We start from the raw sequence: 24,503 nt of genomic DNA on the forward strand, positions 1-24,503 counted from the left end.
GTTAAATACCTGGAGCCAGCCACTAATTGGCCCAGAATGACAGGCAGAGACACAGGCTGTGGCCCTGCGAGAGGAGACGGATAAGAACGGGCGACTGCGGAGGAGGGGGTGGGGTGATTGTATTCATCTGGAGATTAGAAAAAAAAAAACCCGCTGAAACGTCTCCACGCTGAGGAAACATGAAACATGTGAAAGATTCAATGAAGCTTAAGGGCGCAGAGTAAAAAGAAGAACAGAGTTGCTGGTTATAATTGGCTGAATGACATTAATGTTTCACTAACAATCAGATTAAATCACCTGAAGTGCTCTCACAGTTTGATATATCTGATAATAGTACGCCTCTTCAAGAATGTGTTTCTGCATTGGTTTGTCTTTAAAAACTACTTTTTAATCCAGTGTTGGAACCACTTATTTATTTATTTATTTACTTATTTATTTATTTTCAAATAGGTAACCAATGGCAAAGATTTGTCACTTTATTTCTAATATTAATAACATTTCAGAACTAAAATAATTTAATTTACTGAAGAAAATACAAGTGAGGATGAATAAATGAAACACCACTATTTACCAGCTGGAAAACAACATCCACCAATCAGTAGCCAGCCGTAGCATTGGCATTAACCTAGAATTAGCATTAGAATTAGCTAAACATTAGCCCAACATTAGCATTAGCTAGGCATTAACATTAACATCAGCATGGGTCTAACATTAACATTAAGCTATCATTAACCTAACATTATCATTAGCATGAACCTAACATCAGATAAGCATTAGCATCAACTAAGCATTAGCATCCACATTAGAATTTTCCTAGCATTAGCATTAACATTTTCTAAACATTAACATTAGCATAGCATTAACCTAGAATTAGCAATAACTTTTAATTGGCATTAGAATTAATCTAGCATTAACCTAGCACTAGCATTACCCTATAATTAGGAGTAATTTAGAATTAGCCTTAGCATTAATATAGCATTGACCTAGCATTATGCTAGCATAACCTTAACATTACCTTTAGATTAACATTTACCTGGCATTAGCCTAGCACTGAATTAGCATTAACTAAGCATTAGCTTAACATTAACCTAGTATAAACTTAGCATTTGCCTTACATTAGCATTAGCACTAACATAAAAAGGTGTCAAGCCAATCACTGCCTTCCTCGTCTGGAGAAGAAACACAAGAAATCACAGTAAGAATGAAGACCAAATGTGAAGAAAAAGAGCAGAATTTACTGCTGAACAACGTGTTCTTGGGTCAGAAATGATGGCAAACAAAAGACAAGTAAAGAAGGACTAAAAAAAGTCCTATTTAAGTTATCATTGAAGAGCATGTTAGAAATAAGGAACGTCTCACAATGATCACAGCCCCTCTACATTTACAAACTAGATCTCTCAGTCCCGTTTTTATTAGGATAAAGAATATTGTGTCACAGCTCTGGATATTTCCCAGGCTGGGTTAAGGAGAGTGGCTAAAATCATTGTTAAAGAAACACATGGCAGTGTTTCACCAGCCAAAGAAAAGCAAATCACCTGTCAGGGTTTGCTCTCCATTTCTATGTCTCTGGTTCCAGTTTCTGCTAATGGGACGCGAGCCATAGCCGGTGTTTATATCGTCTACTTTTAGCAGAGAAACATCAACATACTGAACCAAACACTACAACAATAAATGTATCACTTGTTTGACTTTGCCTTGTTCTGTCCCCCAACATTACTTTAAAATAAAAGGACAATTAGAAACAGTCTAAACTGTCTAAGCACAAAATTCAACGGTTGAGCAGTTAAAGAACAATAAATGAACAATATCGGTTTGGGGTTTATGAAGCAATAAAGTTTGTTGAACAGACAATGTCTATGTTTTTGGAACAAGTAGGGTCTCTGATTTTCCATTTCAAAATCTCATAACTAAGCATTAGCATTAGCCTAGCAACAGTGACGTGCCTTGAGCACTTTGGTTGGGTAGGCAGGGTGTTGCAAATCGAGACCACCAACGTCGATACCAATGACAATTTCATATATTTCTGCTGGCAAGTGTTAATCTGACAAAATCAAGGTCGTAAAACACCATTAAAGAAACATAAACAATGATTTAATTTAGCCTCCATACTCTCCCAACAACATATATCTCATGACACGGCAGCACATCCGTTGATTGTGTTAGAAACACAGAGAAAATGACAACAACAACTACTCATAACAGCCTCAGTGAGGAGCATCCACAAAGTCAATCCTTCCTTTTGTTCCATTCACTGTAGAAAGTACCAACAATGTTCTGACCTTACCTTTGCTGAAGGTCTGGTAGCTCAGATGTTGGTCTCCATCTTTTTAAAAGCTGTTGTTTTTCCTTAAAATAAAGTTTTTTTTATCGTCTCTAGCGCTGTCATCCTGACTGTAGTGTTATCCCGCCCACTAGCTAGAGAACGTAGCAGCGGCCATGCTGTATGATTTCACTAATGCTCTGTGAACATATGTATAGCATTTAGCATAGCATGGTTACGTCTAAAGGCAAGGTAGCTGTCTGCCTTTTTACGTAAATGGTTTTCATATTGAGGAACTGACTCCGCATAAGCAAACACAAATAAACACACTCTACGGGAACAGAGGCAGAGCAGCAATGTGCCTTTGAGAAAGGGTGTGGCCTCCTCCTGGCTCCTCCTTCTGCCTTACAGCGGAGTGAGACTGTGCAGCATCTCTGCCGTACCAAGAAATAGTGATGTTTAGTCATTTGGGCTATGAAACACACAAAGTGCTGACACTTTCAAACTTATAGGTACTGTAGGCTATCGGAAATTGAAAAAAAAATATATAATCATATTATAATTAAAATAAAAAATCAAAATATCAATTCACCCTTGGGTAGGCACTGCCTCCCTTGCCTACCTTGACTGCACATCACTGCCTAGCAATAACATTAACGTTATCATTAACCTTGCATAAGCCAAGCAATAACTTAAGCACTAGTATTAGCATTAACATAAGCATTAGCTAAGCATTAAAATTACCATTAACCTGGCATTACCATTAACATTAACCTAGCATTAGTATAAATCTAGCATTACATTAACTAAGTATTAGCATTAACATTAGCAATAACATTAACCTAGCATACAACTGCCATTTGCCTGGCATTAACCTAGTATTACCATTCACCTACACTGGATTAGCATTAGCACTGGCATAACATTAGCTTATTTAGGAGGTAACGGCATACCCAGAGAAATACCACGCAAGCACACAGGAGAACATTAACCAAGCATTTAGCATTAGCCTAGCAATGCCATTAACTTCAGCATTAACATTAAACTAACATTAGCCTCGCATTAACCTCACAATAACATTAGCATTAACTAAGCATTAGCTAAACAATAGCATTAACATTACAATTAGCCTAGGATTAAACTAGCAATAGCCTAGCCTTAATGTTAAATAAGCCTTAGCATCAGCCTAATAATAAAATTAGCATTAATCTAGCATCAACATTAATCTACCACTGCATTAGCATTAGCACTAGCATAGCATTAGCTTACCTCGGAGGTAACAGTGTACCCGAAGTCTTTCCAAGCACATAGGAGACACAAGTTGTAGCAAAACAATGACAGATGTCACCAGGTAAACCAATCACCAGTTCATCTGATACACCAGCTAAACCGGTCTTTGAACCAGAGCTTTTTTTGAGATTTGAATGCATTCATAATAATCTGAACAAACACATTGAATGAAAACACACTTTATACACTAGTATCGCCGTAACACGTAGCGTCTGTCACACTTTCCACACATTCATCACTCGTTTTCCTGTGAAAAACAGTGTATGAATGTGTGATATCATCCCAAAATGTGCATGTAAAGCATTTCCCTGTTTATGTTGGGGCTTCATTTTAAATAGATAGAAAAACAAAAAGGTCTATTTCAGAACGTGGATGCAGTTTTTTCCACAATCACGAAAAATCTGCGACAACCCTTTGAAATATATATCAAGTTAATTGGAGTCTTTTAAAATATTCATAGTAGTGTTCACATCTAACGCTCTATCATAATGTCAAAGTAATAATGGCTTAAAAAGCACATGAAATACACACTAGAATTAGAACTACACTCCAAGCATAAAATACAGCTCTCACATTTTACTTTAAACTACCACCTAAAGGCACGTTTTGAAGCATCACTCGTTAAGCAGCTGCTCCGTTCTTCTTCCACAGATGTTAAGCTCGTCGCGCGCCAAAAAGAAATAGATAAAGGTGAACAAAACATTCAGAGTTTAGGAGTAGCGTGTCATTTCTGCTTTAATGCTAGTTTCTTTCCGTCTCTGTGCAGATCGAAGAGAGGAAAGTCAAGAAGAAGAGAACTTGTTTGGCTTTATGCTGCGATGTCTCTTTCCAAATGTCACAACCGTGGCCCTGCATCGAGCTAGCGTCTTCCCCCATGCCCCCACTGAGTCTTTGTGGGTGTTTTTCAATGCAACATGCACACCTGCGTACACTGTGTGTGCATGTGTCACAGGGTGAAAAGGCCACAGCAGTGCAAAGCTATTAGTCTTTGTGCTCGTCTTTGTCTCGGCTCATTTGTGCCAGTGTTAAGTGTCTCTGTTTATTCTCTCGTCCTGCAGCTTTAATAGGGCACCATCGACAGACCTTCTCTAATTCAATGACAATACAACCGAAAATAGTTTCTTATTGAATTCAGGTAGGTTGTTTTTGTAAAATTAATAATAATAATAATAAAAAAAAAACATTTATTGATGTTTGAAGCAGGTTTTTCCAACTTCAGTAATATGTGAAATTTTCCGTCACGTAAAGGTTGCGTTCACATCAAAAGCGACATTCAACGACTCTGGCAACTAGATTACATTCAAAGTCAAGGTAAATGATGCAACGTACGATTGAGTTGCTGGAATTGCGCGATCTAACACCGGATTTAACTGCTCCGTCACGTCTCTGCTGAGTAAGTGCTGTGGCGTAACTCGCTGTCCATCAATCCACACCGCTTCTGTCTGTGATGCGCATCTGTTGCGGCGAGGACTCAGGAGATCTCGCTAATTCACGCGTATTTGCGTGTTATATGGAGTTGTAGTGAATACAAAGAGAAGCACAAAGCCATACAAACAGTTCATTGTGTCCTTGGAGCAGAAGAAAATCGACTCAGTCGTGCCCTGAATATTTTCCTCTTTTGTGGAGATTACTGTGATCATCGGGGAGAGGGAAGTTTGGGCATCTCTGCTAAGGATGCTGCCCCCGCAACCCGACTACGGATAGGTGGTCGAAGATGGATGGATATTGTGATTAAAACATGGATAAGTGCAATATTTATATGTGAAAAACAATCCACTGTCGCCCTGTCCAGGGTGTAGCCTTGCCTAAAAATAGACAATTGACGAGAATGGAAACGTATCAGCTCTGTTGCTGTAACGCAGCAGTTCCGAATCCAGCGGAATTTGTGGGTGACTCGCTGGAAGTTGCTCAAAGTTGAACATGTTTAACTTTTCGAGTAACTTTGACAAGTGCTGTGTAAATGCTGTGTCACTGGAGAAAACCACTGAGCTCTGAGCGCTTCATGACGATCTCATGAACCCAGAAACCACAGCGTCTAGCCTTCCGGCGTTTCGGGATTTTGTACGAGAACCGTGCCACAGTCATGGTAGGATCAGCCATGCGTCTATACTCAGATCTCAGATAAACCACTGTCATTTTACAAAACAAACTCATGACTCAGCAAAACCTCCGTCAGTTGAAGCAGCCTGGACATGGCGTTTTATTTTGAAGGTACAGAAAGTACACATGACGAAGTTGAAAAGCCGTTCTTTCCTTTAATTTTTCAAAAGTTAAGATATATCAAAGTATTGTTGGATTAATAAATACATTGTTTAATGAAATGTTGATATTTCTTACTGTGACGCTCACACTATAGGTAGTGAGCACAATCAGCTAATGGTGACAGCTGCCATCATGTTATTATGGTTCTGGTTTCATAATGCTGGTTCACCCTCTTCAATAACTATGTGAGCTGTCAAACAACTTCCACTGTGCAGGGAAAGACCTACTAGCATTAGTGTTTGTTCGTTAGCAGCTAGCTCACCACCGTTTGGACAGCAACACCTCCAGGTTTACAGGAAACCAGATGGACCAAACCAAGTCATGTAAATAGGGGTGACTGGTGGGCTGGTGTTGGGACAAACCATCTGTACAGGGGTGTTTGTGTAATTTTTGTTTGTTATGAATTTTTTAAACATTGGAGGTGAATGAATTAACATTAATGTATGATGGATAATTCACATTTTGTATGTTGTGTATGAGAACTGATTTTAGATTGGGTTTGGTTTGCCTGTGGGAGGAGTTACAGGTATAGACTGACTATAAATGGAGGCCCAGCCTCAGTTGGAGGGAGGAACCATGAGTCAGCAGAACTGATAAAGCAGACTGAGGGTGAAGTCGATGTGTTCACGATCCAAATGCCCTTTTCTTTTGTGTTTGCTCAGTTTATGGTTTACTGTTTTGGGGATTCACTGTAAATATGTTACACCAGCCAAACAAGAAAAATAAATCCTAATTATCCAACCACACTTAACCTTTAAAAATAAATAGAAAATAGCAATTACGCTCATATCCGAGGGCAGCAAATATTGTTGACGCCATGTGTATTTCTGGTTTCTTCAAAACACAGTGTCATGTCAAGTTTTACAGCCAGTTTTAATTGACACCATTTAGTTCGATGACTTTTATTTTGAAACCTGAGGCCGTTTCATCTGATGAGCATGTCCTAAAATGTTCATATTTGTACCTTTGTGGTCTGAAACCAGTAGACCTGCAGAGAGCTACTTTGAAGTATTTTGTGAATCATGCTAGTGCTAAACTCGACATACACACAGTGTGTATTTGATGCTAAATGCCTTTGCGAGGCAGTGAGCAAGCTTTCAATAAACGAGTGAACAAAGCACTCATCAGCATGGCTTTCATCCCCACTGAAATGTCAGGTCCTCGTCTGTTGCCCTGTTGCAGAGTGAATAGGACGGGCCTCATTTATCATTCACAGAACTCAAAGAGGGAAGAGAAGAGAGAGATAGAGATAGAGAAATAGATTGAGATCCAGGTTGGCACAACAATGAGTCCATTGGAAAACTTTTAATTCCACAAACACAACATAAGAAGACGGAGATAGCCCCATTTAATGTCCTTTCTCTGTTGTTTGTTTCTTCTGCTCTGCAATCATTTTGGTGCACACATGCTTTTGTCCTCATCCATGCCCTTTAAACCCACTTAACAGTTGATTTTTCTCCATCTCTCATCATCCTGATCTACCAAGAACTGAGAGGTCACTGATATCTATTGGTAATGACAACCAAGCCAATACACAACCCATGTCTCATAATATAACAAAAACCTTGTTCACACTGAGGCTAAATATCTCTGTTGATTCTTTACCTTTACTTTGAAAGTTCTGAAAACATTTGAAATGAGAAAGTTACCAAGTAGAATATCAACATGTGCTCACTTGATCCATAAAACTCACAGAAATAAAATTAAAATAGAAAATACACAAAAGGTCTTCCAAAACACACATATACAGTATACACAAAATTACTCCAAAAACACACTAATTCACAACAAAACAACAAAAATGAATACGTCGACAGCAAATAAAAACACTTTTCTTGCCAATATTTCAGAGATTGTCGGAGACCCTCCATTGTGCTACAGATGAAGTTTCTGACTAACTTCAAAACAAGAGCTCTATTTACAAAAACATAATGAAAAACAAGAAGTAATACTTTTATTTTGAAAATATTTTTCCAGGACCATTTTACATTCTGCTTGCAAAGCATCATGGGAATGTTGAGTATGACTACTGTGCCCACTGTGCATACTTAAAAATGTCTCCATACATCCTGGTATTTCTCACCTACTCAATCTTTTCAAACCATCTAATGTGAACACACTACATACTCATTTAGTGAGTCACTTAGGAGAGCTCTTCTTCTCTGCTTCATTGTCTACTACCAAACCACAGAGTTGGAACTGTCGCCCCCTAAGGTCACAGATTTTTCTCTGGTCATAACAGTTTGTATTCTCTTTCAGGAAACAAAAGCGGTGTATATCGGTATCTTTACCTTTTTCTGATTATTTAGAGCAACCAAAAGCGTCACAAGTTGGTATTTTAACCAAAAGCTACTAAATGATCTATAAATCAGACTGAATTTTTCTCTCCTATAGAAAACAATGGGATGTTTACAGGCAGCAGGGCCGTGTGACATCATCAATCATGTGATTTCAAGATTTAAGGAACACAGGCTTTAAAACTGTAAAGTTGTCCCATTTTTAAACATTTATAAAACAAATACAGTGTCAAATAATGCATTTGTTAAAGATCTAAGGCCATATTTCTAAAAAAAAAAAAAACAGTGGAGGATCTCATTAGCAATGATTGGATTATAATAGGGGATAGTAAATGTGCACACAGCAGGGTTTTTCATGCTAACGCAACATCAAGTTGGAGACTTCATCCCAACTAAGAGCACTCACTTCTCCTCTGAGCAGTAGAAACACACACGGGCATCATTCTTTCAACCAAATCAACGTTTGGTCCTAATAATTGTGACTTTGAAGACTTCAAAGGAGAAAAGGCTGATTGTTCCCACAGACGGTGGTAATAACACGACGACACAGGTATGTGCTAGTGTGTGTAAAGAGGTGCTCTGTGTGGAAGCTGGAGCAGCTGATTGAGGCTGATTTACAGGGTTCTTGTAATTGTGTGTGATTGTGTTCCATCTCAGTCCTGCGCTCCGCTTTCTTCACTTCACACACTTAACGTCTCCTATGATTTCTGAGCGTGTACGAGAATAGCTGTGATTTTAGTAAGAAAAGCAAAACAAGCAAACAAACAAAAACAATAGAACGCAGGGACAAGGAGGTGAAGCTGCCTTTTAGATTGATTCTGTCATTTATGGAATATGGATTTAGCTGTCTATAGCATTAATGTTGCCACAACTGAAATATTATGTTATCATATTGTTGAATGTAGGTGCATTTAATCTTAGGATAATCACTTAAAGCTGCTCTCTCTCTCTCTCTCTCTCTCTCTCTCTCTCTCTCCTCTCTCTCTCTCTCTCTCTCTCTCTCTCTCTCTCTCTCTCTCTCTCTCTCTCTCTCTTCTCTCTCTCTCTCTCTCTCTCTCTCCCTCTCTCTCCCTCTCTCTCCCTCCCTCCCTCCCTCCCTCCCTCCCTCCCTCACAGTATATATACAGTATAGACATAATGTAGACTTCATAGATCAATAAATAAAGATGCAAAATGTTATAATTGCTGCTGGAATGTTTGTTTTGACCCCCACTGTAAACACGGACTGTGTTGGAATTGTCATACTAACGTACTACTCATACTAGGTTTGAAATGATTATGTAGGTAGTGTTCACATTAGATAGTATGAAAAGATTGAGTACGTGAGAAATACCAGGATGTATACTATATGGGGGCATTTTTTTAGTATGCACAGTGGGCACAGTAGTCATACTCAACCACCCTATGTAAAATCATCCTGGAACCGGTGTCATGTACTGAGTTCACATCGTACTGAAATTGCGCACTATCGTAAAAATGAATTCTTGCTCAAAAAAAAATTGTCTTTGTTTATTTTTGTTTTTAAAGTGTACGGACACTGTGTGTTTTATTTGTTTATTGGATTATGTTAGGGTTATAATCTCAGTACAGAGGTAAACTCAGACCGTGACACAGGCTTCAAGCTAAAAGTCAAACATTCCCATTTCAATATAAAAGCATCTGTTCATGTCATCCTTTAGTTTTTTAACTCTTTTGTAAATAGAGCTTTTGTTTTACAGTTAACAGGAAGTTTATTCAGGAGTATAACTGTGGGTCTGCGAAAAGTGGGAATGAAATGTGTCTACGTGACTTTTATGGATCAAATGAGCACATGTTGATATTCTACTTCACTTTCTCACTTAAAATGTTTTCAGAACTTTCAAAGTAAAGGTGAAGAATCAACAGATATTTAGCCTCAGTGTGATTCAGGTTTCTGTCCTCGTAGGTTCCAAATGCATCTTGGGAAACTTGGAAGTATGATTGAGTGGGAACGCTCATCATACTAATAGTATATAGTAGACAGTGTATACTCATTGAGTTTGTAGTGTATAGTACATTACTATGCTATTTCAAACAGTCTTTACTCTCCTTTTAAACATTGTGCTGACATGCTCTGGTGGCTGAAGTTAGCGAGTAATCATTGACTGTTGAAAAACTTCCACCCAAAAGCACTTATTGTATTTATTATCAGGCTTTGTGGGTCTTCAACAGTTTGTAATTTCATCGCTAACTTCAACAAATAATGAGCTTTGTTAGGCATAGATCTGATGAGTTTAAGAGTTTAAGCCACATTCGTAAAAAAAATAAAAAACATCTTTTTCAATAATTTAGAAGATTTGTTCATTTTTTGATTAAAACAAGAAACTCACAATGAAAAAAACTAATGTAATGATTAAAAGAATGAGAGCGAGGAGGGAGGAGAAGGTGGATAAATAATAGATGGATTAAACTCCCTTTATACAAACCTAACAGTATGAAATACAGTAAAAAGAAGCCAAAATTATCATATCACCTATTTCAAGCTGTGCTCGGGATATATTTGAGCACGGATAATGATCACCTTAAAAAAAACAAAAAAAAAAAGTTTATTTTCAGCAGGTATCGACTGTGTTTCGCTGGAGATTCATTTCTCGTCTCCAGCTGTGCGGGGAAAAAAGGACAGATTGAAGTTTTCCTCTCCCTGTAAAGGTTTTCCTCCGTCTTTTTTGCTCTGTCGACCAACCTTAATGCACCCCCGGTGGGACTCCCCATCGTGACCCACGGACAAAACCTCAACACCACTGCTGAGCCAGATACAGCTTCAAAAGAGATCTGTCTGCACTGTGTACACGCACTGCTTAATGGCAACTGCAAAAAAGAAGCAGTCAGATTTTTTATTATTTTTTTTTCACTTTAGCCAAGATGATGGACTTAGGATTTCGATCCATCCTTTTTCATCACATTTGAGGCCTGAAGGGAAGGCCTAATGAGAGATAAAGGAAAGATGAGAAGCGAGAGTGATAGTGATTCCTCACACTTATCCAACGATCAATACTGTGTTTGCTTAATAGAGTGGAGGAGGAAGTGTTCGTCACATGTTTACCTTCATATATTCAGTTAAAAAAAGAAAAGAAATACAAAGGCAAGGATTTCTAAAGAAGAAAAAGATAGTGAAAAGCACATTGAAAATGAATCGGTATGAATAGATGTTTTCGTTCTCATCCAAACATTTTTTAAGAGCAAATGTTTAAGTGAGAGGATTTTGTATCAGTCAGGTGTTCTCAAACTGGGGTACAGGATCAGTTAAAGTCTCTGGAGATGAGAAATCTTTATCAAATATTGATTGTATAGATTGTATATTGGCACAAAATTATAGCAAAAACACAAAGCAAAAATTGTATAATAAAATGACAGGAAAATACACAAAAAAAAACAAAAACAAAATGAACTAAACAGCAACTACGACACAGAATGATTGTAAAAACACACAAAACTGAAATTGTCGACAAAAATAACAGGAAAACATTAAAAAAAAAAACACAACAACAAAAACACACAAAGCAAACATTACCATAAAACAGAAATACATACAAATATGGCAGAAGAATATACAAAAGAAAAAGAAAAAAAAAACACAAAATGACTCCAAAAATACTAAATAGCAACTGTGACACAAAACTATTGTAAAAACACACACACACAAAAAAATAATATCCAAAACTGATGGGAAAATGTTAAGGGGAAAAAAACCAAAAAAAAACAACAAAAACACAAATTGGCAAAAAAAGACAAAATGACTCCACGAAAACACAAAATGATTGTAAAAGCACACACAAAATACATATTACGACGTGTCTATGGTTCTAGACCCCTGGGTTAGGGATAGAGTTAGGGTTAGGGCTAAAATAAAACTATAGCATGAACACCACAGGTCAAGCAGTGATGGAACTCCCAGCGTTCAGCTTACTGCGCACGCATGCGCACAGAAAGCCCTGGAACTACACAACAGCCTATAAATTATGTACAAAAATGACAGGAAAAAACACCCAAAACAGCAACAGTGGGACAACATGATTGTAAAAACACACAAAAGAAAAAATATGTAGAAAAATACACATGAAAAAACAAAAACCCTTCCAAAAACACACAAAAGAGCAACTAAGACACATGAATGCAAAAACACACATAACAAAACAATATATATATACTAAAATGACAAGAAAACAAACAAAACCCAACCCTTGGTTCCTACTATGAACACTCAGTTCTATTCTAAATGCTGACAGGATTTATTTTCTTTTTTAAACGTGAACCATGACTCAGACAATCCTATTTCAGTGATAAAAGTTGCTCATCTCTGATTCAAACATATAAAACCTGTGCTTTGTTCAACCCTTTCTAACAAACAACATCACAACAGTCCTCATTAGGCTCCAATCATGCAGATAACAAACTTCTAATCACCAAACCACTTGATTATTGTTGCGACGAACAACCATTATGGAGCTGAATGTAATCAGAGACGTGATGGTGTCCAAACCTGGTCCAGAAGATTCCACGTGTCCTTGTGCTCATGGTTTCTATGAAGTGTCTTCATGCTCTGACTAGTTGACAAACTCAGCTGTGTTGGATCAGCAACGGCAGCCAATCACAACTCTGCATTGGATCTAGACTTTGGTGTGTGTATTTTTTTGTTTTGGTACTGATTTTAAAACACCTATTTTAGTAATAATTCACCTAAGTTGTTTTTAAACATCTTTATATTTTAATCTTGTATCAGATGAACCTCTGAATGTTTGTGTTCAGGCTTTTCTTCAGGTAACAACTATGAATATTCCCTCCTATCTCCTTTCCTATCCACTTTTCTTTAACTCCTTCACAGGGTTAAGGAAAGGTGTTAGGGGACTTCCTAAAGGAGTTAGGGGAAAAGCCATAATGTTGTTTTAACAATCAGACGCACTTTCACCAGGTGACATAATAATCAGTCAGAAGCGAACATTTGCTGTGGTGAAAAAACAGTGTCTGTTTTATGTCATCGTGAGTTTCTGTGAACACTCGGCTGAGTGGGTCCCTTTAAATGTTGTCACCACAAGGAATTGTGGGTCAGGATTATCTGGTCTCCTTTTGTAAAGGATGCATCAGTGTATCCTAGAATAAAGGAGGTTATAAAAGAAGCATTGAGCCTCCTTTCCTTAGCTTTTAGAGAATTGGAACGCACCTTATCATGGCCACCACTTAAACACTTCCAGGGGTTAAGGAAAAGTGGATAGGAAACTCATGTGTTGAACAATATCAGATCGCCTATCGTTACTGATAACAACTTGGAGAAGTTAAACCACTCATTGGATTATAGCAGAGACCCAGGACACAAGGCAATTGGAACATTGACATAGATTGTATCAAAAACACATTGCTTACAGTATCTCCCTTTCAGCTCCCCAACCAGACAAGACTAAAGCCAAGGTTGACTCATCTCCAATCACCAGGAAGTTTGTGCAGACGATGACTCACACTAACGTACTACTCACACTAACGTACTACTCACACTAACGTATTACTCTTACTAACGTACTACTCTTACTAACGTACTACTCTTACTAACGTACTACTCACACTAACGTACTACTCACACTAACGTACTACTCTTACTAACGTACTACTCACACTAACGTACTACTCACACTAACGTACTACTCTTACTAACGTACTACTCTTACTAACGTACTACTCACACTAACGTACTACTCTTACTAACGTACTACTCTTACTAACGTACTACTCTTACTAACGTACTACTCACACTAACGTACTACTCACACTAACGTACTACTCTTACTAACGTACTACTCACACTAACGTACTACTCACACTAACGTACTACTCTTACTAACGTACTACTCTTACCAACGTACTACTCACACTAACGTACTACTCTTACTAACGTACTACTCTTACTAACGTAATACTCTTACCAACGTACTACTCTTACCAACGTACTACTCTTACCAACGTACTACTCTTACCAACGTACTACTCACACTAACGTACTACTCTTACTAACGTACTACTCTTACTAACGTACTACTCTTACTAACGTACTACTCACACTAACGTACTACTCTTACTAACGTACTACTCTTACTAATGTACTACTCTTACTAACGTACTACTCACACTAACGTACTACTCACACTAACGTACTACTCTTACTAACGTACTACTCTTACTAACGTACTACTCTTACTAACGTACTACTGTCACCAACGCACTACTCATACTAACGTACTACTCTTACTAACGTACTACTCACACTAACGTAATACTCTTACCAACGTACTACTCTTACTAACGTATTACTCACACTAACGTACTACTCACACTCACGTATTACTCACACTAACGTTCTACTCTTACTAACGTACTACTCTTACTAACGTACTACTCTTACTAACGTACTACTCACACTAACGTACTACTTTTACTAACGTACTACTCATGCTAACGTACTACTCATACTAACATATGGAAAGATGGAAAGATTGAGTCTGTAAGAAATACCCAGATGTATACTATATGGAGACATATATACTGTATTAGTATGCACGGTGGGCACACTAGTCATACTCAACCATTCCATGATGCATTGCGAGTGAAATATAAAATGGTCCTGGAACCAGCTTCAAGCTAAAAATCAAAAATCATTATTTAGAAAAATAAAAGCATCTCTTCTCGTTTTCTATTAGTTCCATTTTTTTTATTTCACTTTTGTAAATAGGACTCTTGTTTTGAAGTGAACAGGAAGTTTAGTCAGTAGCGCAATGGAGGGTCTCCAAAAATCTCTGAGTCGTCGGCCTTGAATTTGTTTCCGTGAGTTTTATGTTGTTGTTTTTATGTTTTTGTAGTAATTTTGTTTGTTTAAGTGGCTGTTGTATCTTTCTTTGTGGTCATTTTGTGTATTTTGGGATTTTTTTTGTGTGTGTGTTTTGTGTACTTTTTGCATTTTGCTGTCAATTTGTGTGTTTTTGGAGTTATTTTGTTATTATGTGAAGCTATATATTCTTTCCAAATTCTTAAAATGCAATTTTTGTGGATTTGTTTCTTTCCGGTGGTAAAATGATACATTAACCAATCAGAGCTGAGCTCTAGTTAACTTCTCTTTCTGTTTTCCTCTGTCCCTTTTTTTTTTTTCTTCTTTTCCACTCGTGCTTTGCTCACAGATAGAGATCCAGGCTTGTTGCCCTGGAAACAACGCAAATATGTCCCAATATGTCAATTAGCAAAGAGTGTCCAATTAGAGCTCAACCTATTTCATGTAATGGGTCTCTTTCTGCTTTTTTTTTTTTTTTTTCTTTTTACAAAACGTGCACAGAACACACGCACACACGCACACACGCACACACGCACACACGCACACACGCACACACGCACACACGCACACACACACACACGCACACACGCACACACGCACACACACACACACACACACACACACACACACACACACACACACACACACACACACACACACACACACAGATCTCTCCATAGCCCCTCTTGACCATCCACTATATATTATGTAAAGTGTGCAAAGCTTCCTTTGGATTTGACTTGTGTGTTTTCCGACTCTAAAGCGTGTGAATGAATCGTTCCCATCGGATTGAAACAAACCAACAGCTGCTGCTGACCTCTGAGATATAAACGTGAACCAATGTACTCCCACATCAACGTCAATCAGAACAACTTGCGTCTATGATCATAGTGTGCAGAGGTCAATTAAAAGCTTAGAAACTTTATTTATTGATTGATCCACCAACAGAATAATGGGTGGCATTGGTTCGAAGGTCATTGGTCTGAGCCTGATATGGAGTCTGGGAACTATTTCTTGATTTATTATAATGAAGATGTTCAGAGATACACTCACAGGAGAAAAGTGACGTTCCTTTGTTACATTCTGTTGCTCTGTCTTAAACGAAGGTTTCTGCCTGTAACTACAGTCTAAATCAACATCCACACTGGTTTACATCAGCTCAAGTACCCCTTTCTTTGATTTCTGACTTCAACATTTTGCTCAGAATTCTATGAAATAAAAACAACTATAGAGCATAATGATGGAATGAATGAGTGACACATTTTAAAAAATATAATTTTGTAAATAGGTGGAAAGAAACAGTATTTAATGCCTCCTAAATATATGTATTTATATTTTTGTTTCGTTTTTAATCATTTTGGTCATCTCCCGCCTGGTGTGGAAGCAAGACTGATGCTTGTATTTTCAGTTCATGGTCGAATCAAGATCATTTCTGTGTCATTTTGTGTGTTTTTGGTTTCATTTTTTGTTATTTGTTGTTGTTTGTCTGTTCTTTTACTTATTCAGTATATTTTGTGTGTATTTGTTGTAGTTTTTGTGCGTTGTTGGTATTATTGAAATTATTCTGTCTCTGTGTGTGTTTTTGGTTGTTTTTTTTTATGTCATTTAGTTTGTTTCTCTGTATCTTTTTTATTTTTTTGTGTATTTTGCAGTAATCTTGTGTATTTTTCTGTCATTTAGTGTGTCTCTGTCATTTTGTGTGTTGCTGGTAACAATCTTTTGTTTTGATTTTTGTGTGTGTTTTTGTTGTCATTTTGGTGTACACGTACCCCCATTTGAGAAACCCTGGTTTATATGATAAGCATTGTCTTCTGAGTAAGTCAGCCAGCCTATTGCCTGCTAGGTTGAGCTGGTAAATTAAAAGAACACTACACATTGACAGGGGCTATGCTAACTAGCTAACGTAATGTTTTCAGTGTGTGCATTTTTCATTTTTTATACATTATCAAACACTCATTTGAATAATAATGGGCCTACATTGTTTTTAAACTTTTATCAGATGAACTTGTAAATGTCTCCAGATTCTCTTCAGGCGAGGGACAAAGTCATAGAGTCAAACAAGTCAACGTTGTGTCATAATGGCCATGTTATGTCATACTAATGTACTACTAATAGGTTTGCATAAAGGGAGTTTAATCCATCTATTATTTATCCACGTTCTCCTCCCTCAGCGTTCCTCTCCTTCTTTTCATCATTAAAGTCTGTTTTTCATGTACTTATTAAAATATCTATGTCTCAGAAAATACATTATTTCTTAAAGGGGCAGTATTAGGAAAAAAATAACTTTATAATGGTTTTGCTACAGTGATATACATTCCTTGTTATTCCACATTCTGTAAAAAATCAGCTCCAAAAGGGTGAGTTAGATTTTTCTCACCACGTGATGTACGTCACATTATGGAAACTCCTCCTCCTGACAATCCTGGCTCCTCCTACCCAATACGAACGTAAGCTCCTCCCTCTCAAAAAACCTCAGAGCTAAAACTCAGGGAACAGTTACAATCAGTTCCATTTTAAGTACCCGTTATATCGTCTCATATCGTCTTTTACATGATCTGACCCAATACGACTCAGTGGTCGGACAAAATAGTGGACGATCACCTTGAATGGACTATTCCTGTAATCAGTAGAACAGAGGAGGAGAAGAAAGTGACGTAGCAGCTCCAATGAGTGTTTAAACAGCTGACTCAGCTGACTAACTCCACTGCTGCTGATGTGATAAACACACACATTGAAACAGTGTTTGTCTGACTCACAATCACAATAGCCTCTTAAATATCCATGTGTTTCACTGTAATGTGCAGTTTTTTTTGGCTAAAAACAATAACAAGAGTGTGTGGATAGCTAAAAAAAACCCACTATGGTTTTAAAGCTGTGGTATGAAGTCCGCGTCTACAGACACGCCCACTCATGCATGTGCATGAAGGCCCCAAAACAGCCTGTTTTTAGAAGCATCAATAAACTGACTTTTCAGAGGCTAAAACTCTAGAAAAAAGGCGAGTTTGAGAGAAAAAACCTCAAATACTGTGTTTTTGGGGTTCTTAAAACAAATGGAGATATATAAAAATAGCATCATACTGGACCTTTAAAGTTATCAAGTAAATCACAGACTGTTAAAGACACAACAAACCCTGAGAATAGAAATCCTTCAACAGTCTGTAATTACTCGCTAACTTCAGCCACCAGAGCGTGTCAGCACAATGTTTAAAGGAGAGTAAAGGTGTGTTCAACATGTCATACTAACACATACTACTCATACTAAGTTTGACGTCAAAAGAAGTATGTTATACCTTCACATTAGATAGTATGGGAAGATTGAGAAATACCAGGATGTATACTATATAGGGACATATTTTAAGTATGCATGGTGTGCACACTAGTCATACTAAAACACCCAATGATGCATAGGGAGTGGAATGTAAAATGGTCCTATACTATAAAATGGCTTCAAGCTAAAAATCAAACATCCCCTTTTCAAAATAAAAGCATCTGTTCTTGTCTTCAATTAGCTTTTTAACCTTTTTGTAAAAAGGGCTCTTGTTTTGAAGTGAACAGGAAGTTTAGTCAGTAGCACAACGGAGGGTCTCCAAACATCTTCAAAATGTGGGCATGAAATGTGTTTTGCTCGAGTTCGATGGATGAAATGAACGTTAGTATGAGATTTCAAACCCAGCCATCGTCACTGTGCATTTTCATGTCGACTTTGCTAAACTTTTTTTTTTTCTTTGCTGTTTCTAAACAGCTGTTCATTTTCCAGCTGTTCATTTAAAGTTGTTCAAAAAGCTTTTCTATCCCCTCCGTTGCTTCCCTTAAATCTGACCTGGTGTCCTTCACCTGCTGAGCCAGACACACTCCCACAGCGTGTCTTACACTTCCTTTTATGAATTTTCTTGTCTTGTCATCGTTCCAGCGTGGTGCCTTTGTGCGTTCTGTTAGGACATGTGTCAGGATATGAAATCCTGTCAGTTTAATAGAGCCACATCAATTTGCATAATTGCACAGTTTCCCCCCACACTCATATTAAGTATTTAGGAGCTTAACGTGACAATTAAAAATCTAGTTAAAAACCTGTAAAGTGAGCTGACATATTATACTATTATACTCCCTCTTTATGACGCTCTCACACTAAGTAAGTGTTGCTGTGCTGAAACATGAACGCTATTTTACACTCAGTTATTGAGATGAAGACCCGAGGCCAGGTTTATTAAATCCAACGTCTAAAAACTAAAAGTGGGACTCCATTAAATAAATGTACAGTATCTGTAATTATTAATCTCACAACAATATTTGACATTAAAAGCACAGTTTTTCACTTTAAATGTATTATGATATATGAATAAACCAATGAAAGCAATACATGAGCTTAAACACCAAAATAGTGTTTATTATATTCATCACTGAGTGCTAACATAATGTATAATATGAATGAAGAATATAAAGATTGAATTGTTTACAAAACACAAACTTGAGCAAAAATTGTGAGAAGATATAGGTTTAAAAAGTTTTTGTTTACGTAAAAACAGTAACAAACTTCATAATATACAATGATCTTAAATGTAGAAACACTTCTTCAGTTTTTGATGCTACATTTTGGTTAAATTTGCTGCTTAACAGTGGATTCCTGCACAAAATATTTCAACAATTCCAATAGTCAAAGCTCTTTCTGTAACTCAAACAACAGGAATCCACTAAACACCCATTAATACATCAAAGTCTTCCTGGTAACAGACTTTCTGTTTCTATTTCAAGGGTTTTGTTAGATGCTTGTCATGAAGCAGAAGAGGGAGTACACGGGTGTGAAGTTTGTACGTCTGAGAAATGAAGTGAGAACAGCCGAAAAATCTGAGTGAGACTTAAAAGCTCGGAGGAGAAGTTTGCCTACGCGACACACACAGAAACATGAATGACACACTTTAGCACAGGCTAACAGACACACACACATACAGTATATACGATAATGTATTAAAAAAAAAACAACACAGTAGTAGCAAATGTAAACATAGAAAAGATGAAATGCGTTCACACGTCGGAGGAAGTACGAGTGTGTTTGACACTGAATAAACAGTGACACACGCTTTACACTCACAGCAGTGTAGCGTTTGTAATCAACACTTTGAAAAGCTGTGAGCAAGCAGGGTGAGTAACACCCAAGGTGAGAAAGTACGTGTGTGTGTGTGTGTGTGTGTGTTCTCATCCAATCCTTGATCAGACCAAGAAAACATTAAAAATGTTGACGCATTGTAGCACAGGATCTTTTGAGGATCAGATCTAATCGAGGTTTAGTCACACACACACTTTTATTGAAAAGCATAACTTTGCTAACAGTATTAGTTATGCTCAACTTTGGAGCTGTCTGCTACAGTATATACTATAGTATATACTGTTCTGTCTGCTATATACTATAGTATATACTGTCTGCTCTATACTATAGTATATACTGTCTGCTACAGTATATACTATAGTATATACTGTTCTGTCTGCTCTATACTATAGTATATACTGTCTGCTCTATACTATAGTATATACTGTCTGCTATACACTATAGTATATACTGTTCTGTCTGCTATATACTATAGTATATACTGTCTGCTATATACTATAGTATATACTGTCTGCTATATACTATAGTATATACTGTCTGCTATATACTATAGTATATACTGTCTGCTATATACTATAGTATATACTGTCTACTATATACTATAGTATATACTGTCTACTATATACTATAGTACAAACTGTCTACTATATACTATAGTATATACTGTCTACTATATACTATAGTATATACTGTCTACTATATACTATAGTACAAACTGTCTACTATATACTATAGTATATACTGTCTACTATATACTATAGTATATACTGTCTACTATATACTATAGTGTATACTGTCTACTATATACTATAGTATATACTGTCTACTATATACTATAGTGTAGACTGTCTACTATATACTATAATAGTATGATTAGGATGATGAGCGTTCCCACTGAAGTATACTTCCAAGTTTCCCAAGATGCATTTGGAACCTACAAGGACAAAAACCTTGTTCACACTGAGGATAAATATCTGTTGATTCTCCACCTTTACTTTGAAAGTTCTGAAAACATTTAAGTGAGAAAGTGACCAAGTAGAATATCAACATGTGCTCATTTGATCCATAAAACTCACGTAGACACATTTCATTCACACATTTTGGAGATTTGGATATTGCCCACGATTGTGCTGCTGACAAAAAGCCTTATTTACAAAAAAGGTAAAAATAAATAAATTAAAAAAAATAAATAAAAAAAAAGATATGCTTTCATTTTGAAAAGTGGATGTTTGATTCTTTTTTATTTATTTTTTTGACAAAGATAGGCCTTACACCAGACATAGGCAACTGGTGACGCGGGGGCCCATATGTGGCCCTTGGGCTAGTTGTGTGCGACCCCCAAAACAAATCCCCAAAAATTGTATTTCAAGAATTAGAAAAGAATGCATACCCCGACATAACACACAAAATAACTCCAAAAACCACAAAAATCGACAGCAAAATGCAAAAAGTACACAAAAAAAAATCCAAAAATACAGAAAATTATTACAAAAAAAGATAAAACAACTACTTACACAAAGAAAATGACAACAAAAACAAAATAAAACTCATGCCGACATTTCAGAGATTTTCGGAGACCCTCCGATGTGCTACAGACTATACTTCCTGTTAACTTCAAAACAAGAGCCCTATTCACAAAATAGATTAAAAAAAACTAATGGATTTTATTTTTCTAAATAATGATTTTTGATTTTTAGGTTGAAGATGGGACCAGGACCATTTTACATTCCACTCAATGCATCATGGGACGGTTGAGTATGACTAGTGTGCCTAAAGTGCATACTTAAAAATGTCCCCATATAGTATACATCAGTGACGTGCTGTGACCACTAGGGTTGGGTAGGCACGTTGCAAATCGAGACCACCAATGACAATTTCATATGTTTCTGTTAAGTGTTCATTCAATTCAATTCAAATCAATTTTATTCGTATAAAGCAATTTCCAACAAAGTCATCTCAATGCGCTTGTGAAAATATAAAATTCATAATAAGAAAGAAAAAACCCAATAAGATCCACATGAACAAGTGTTTAGCCGTCTCACAAAATCTTAAACACCATTAAAGAAACATAAATAATTATTAAATATAGCCTCCATACTCTCCCAACAACATATATCTCATGACACGACAGCGCTTCCATTGTTTGTGTTTGAAACACAGAAACACAGAGAAAATGACAACTTAGAACATCCTCAGTGAGGAGCATCCACAAAGTCAATCCTTCCTTTTGTTCTATTCACTGTGAAAAGTATGAAACATGTTCTGATCTTACCTTAGCTGAAGCTCTGGTAGCTCAGGTGTTGGTCTCCAACTTTTAAAAGCTGTTGTTTTTCCTCAAAACAAAGTTTCTCTATCATCTCTATCACTGTCATCCTGACTGTAGTGTTATCCCGCCCACTAGCTACAGAACGTAGCAGCAGCAGTCACGTGATATCAATTCACTAATGTACAGTGAATTTACGTATAGCATTTAGCATAGCACAGTTACGTACAAAGGCAGGTCTCTACGCTGCCTTTACGCGTAAATTGAGGTCACATTGGGGACCTGACTGCGCATGCGCAAACACGTAAAATCTCGCAATGGGAACGGAGGTAGAAGAGTGACGTGCCTTTGGGAGGGGGCGTGGCCTCCCTCTGCCTTACAACAGAATGAGACTGTGCAGCTGTTCCAGGAAACAGCGCTGTTTAGTAATTTGGGCTATGAAACGCACAAAATGCAGACACTTTCAAACTTATAGGTACTGTAGGCTGTTGGAAATGGAAAAATAAATAATTTATAATTAAAAAAAAAAGAAAAAGAAAAAAATTAGAATTAAATAATCAAAATATTAATTCACCCTTGGGTAGGCACTGCCTACCTTGCCTACCCTGATGGCACGTCACTGGTATACATCCTGGTATTTCTCGTATACTTAGTATGAGTCGTACGTTATTGTTTCCAAACTGGTCCCTGTGTCACAGTTTTTTGGGGGGTTTTTTTGCTGCTAAATGCAATAACACACCCTAAATAGTCCAGGATGATATTTATCTTAACGTGAAATTTAGCATTTTAATCTTTTTGCAGGTTGTTTGTCTGATTTTCAGTCAATGACCATGTTCGGATTATTAAGTAAAAATGCATGAAAATGTAACACATTCATCCATACCAGCCTGTCATTGCCCGATCCCGTTAGATCTCAGAAGCTAAGCAGGTCTGGGCCTGGTTAGTAGTTAGATGGAGACCACTGAGAATTCCAGGTGCCACAGTGGTATCTGTCAGTGTGCCCTTGGGCAAGGCACTTCACCTACATTGCCTAGTATGAATGTAGTGTGTGTGTGAGTGTTGGTGGTGGTCGGAGGGGCCGATGGCGCACTATGGCAGCCTCGCTTCCATCAGTCTGCCCCAGGGCAGCTGTGGCTACAATAGTAGCTTACCACCACAAAGTGTGGAGTGAAAGAATAATGCCTTAATTCTGTAAAGCGACTTTGAGTGTCTATGATAAAACGCTATATAAAACTGATGCATTATTATTGTCTATCCATTTTCTGACCCGCTTGTTCCTTTATTTTAGGATCCCAGGGGTCTGCTGGTGCCTATCTTTCAATATGGTAGTATTATTATTTTGAAAATTAACATAACGAGTAAAAAAAATATAATTTTTATGACCCTGTCAGTGAAAATGAAGGACACGAAAAAGTCTTGCACAATGTTTTACACACGTTTGTTTCATTTAATTTCTGATTTAATTCTACATTCCTTGTTGTGGTTGTCTGTGGACCCTTTAATTAAACTAATTATGACTGAAAAATAGATCAAATACTCATTAGCCACACAGATACATCATTTTTATCATTTTTTTGGGTAATAAAATGTCTAGAGTGACTCTAAAACAGCATCAAACTGTGACCTGATCTTTGCTTTTTAACTGAAAATCCCTGTTTACCAAACACATACATTAATGCAGGCAGTTACTCAATATTCCTGCTAATCCGTAAAAGTGCTCAAAACATGTGGGTTTTGATGTTAAAAGCATATTCTGCCTTAAATGTCTATATAACGCTGTGCTCGGCAGAATGATAAAGCAGCCGTGTCAGCCAAATCAGTATATATCCTGCAGGTGAATTAAAAATCCATTTTTATAGAGTAGCACATTAGCCAACGCTCACATTACCATCCTTCACACTAAAATATACTACATAAAAACAGGGGGCGAGGGAGGTGGAACGCTGGAGTAAATGTCCGCAGGTGAATTAGGACTTTACAGAGGGCTGCGTATTAACCAATGGTAACATTATTATCAGCTTTTTATTAAGAAAAAAACAAAAAGAGGAATTTATCTGAAAGGGAAAGAGAAAAATCAACAGTTTGTGGACATTTATTATCTCTAGAATTAGATTTATACAAAACACACTAAAATGTCAGACAAGTCTACAAACACATGCACACAATACAAACTACAATAAAGATTAAAAACAAATACACATATT

At 37.1% G+C, this 24,503-nt stretch overlaps 1 protein-coding gene across 1 annotated transcript in view; it reads right to left on the minus strand.

Moving 5' to 3' along the window:
• The window catches only part of ptprt (protein tyrosine phosphatase receptor type T), a 341,442-nt gene that overhangs the window by 192,158 nt on the left and 124,781 nt on the right, over positions 1–24,503 (minus strand). The gene's annotated exons all lie outside the window — the stretch shown is intronic.

Source organism: Gouania willdenowi, chromosome 5 (assembly GCF_900634775.1).
Source record: "Gouania willdenowi chromosome 5, fGouWil2.1, whole genome shotgun sequence".
In the NCBI taxonomy this organism is placed as follows: domain Eukaryota; kingdom Metazoa; phylum Chordata; class Actinopteri; order Blenniiformes; family Gobiesocidae; genus Gouania; species Gouania willdenowi.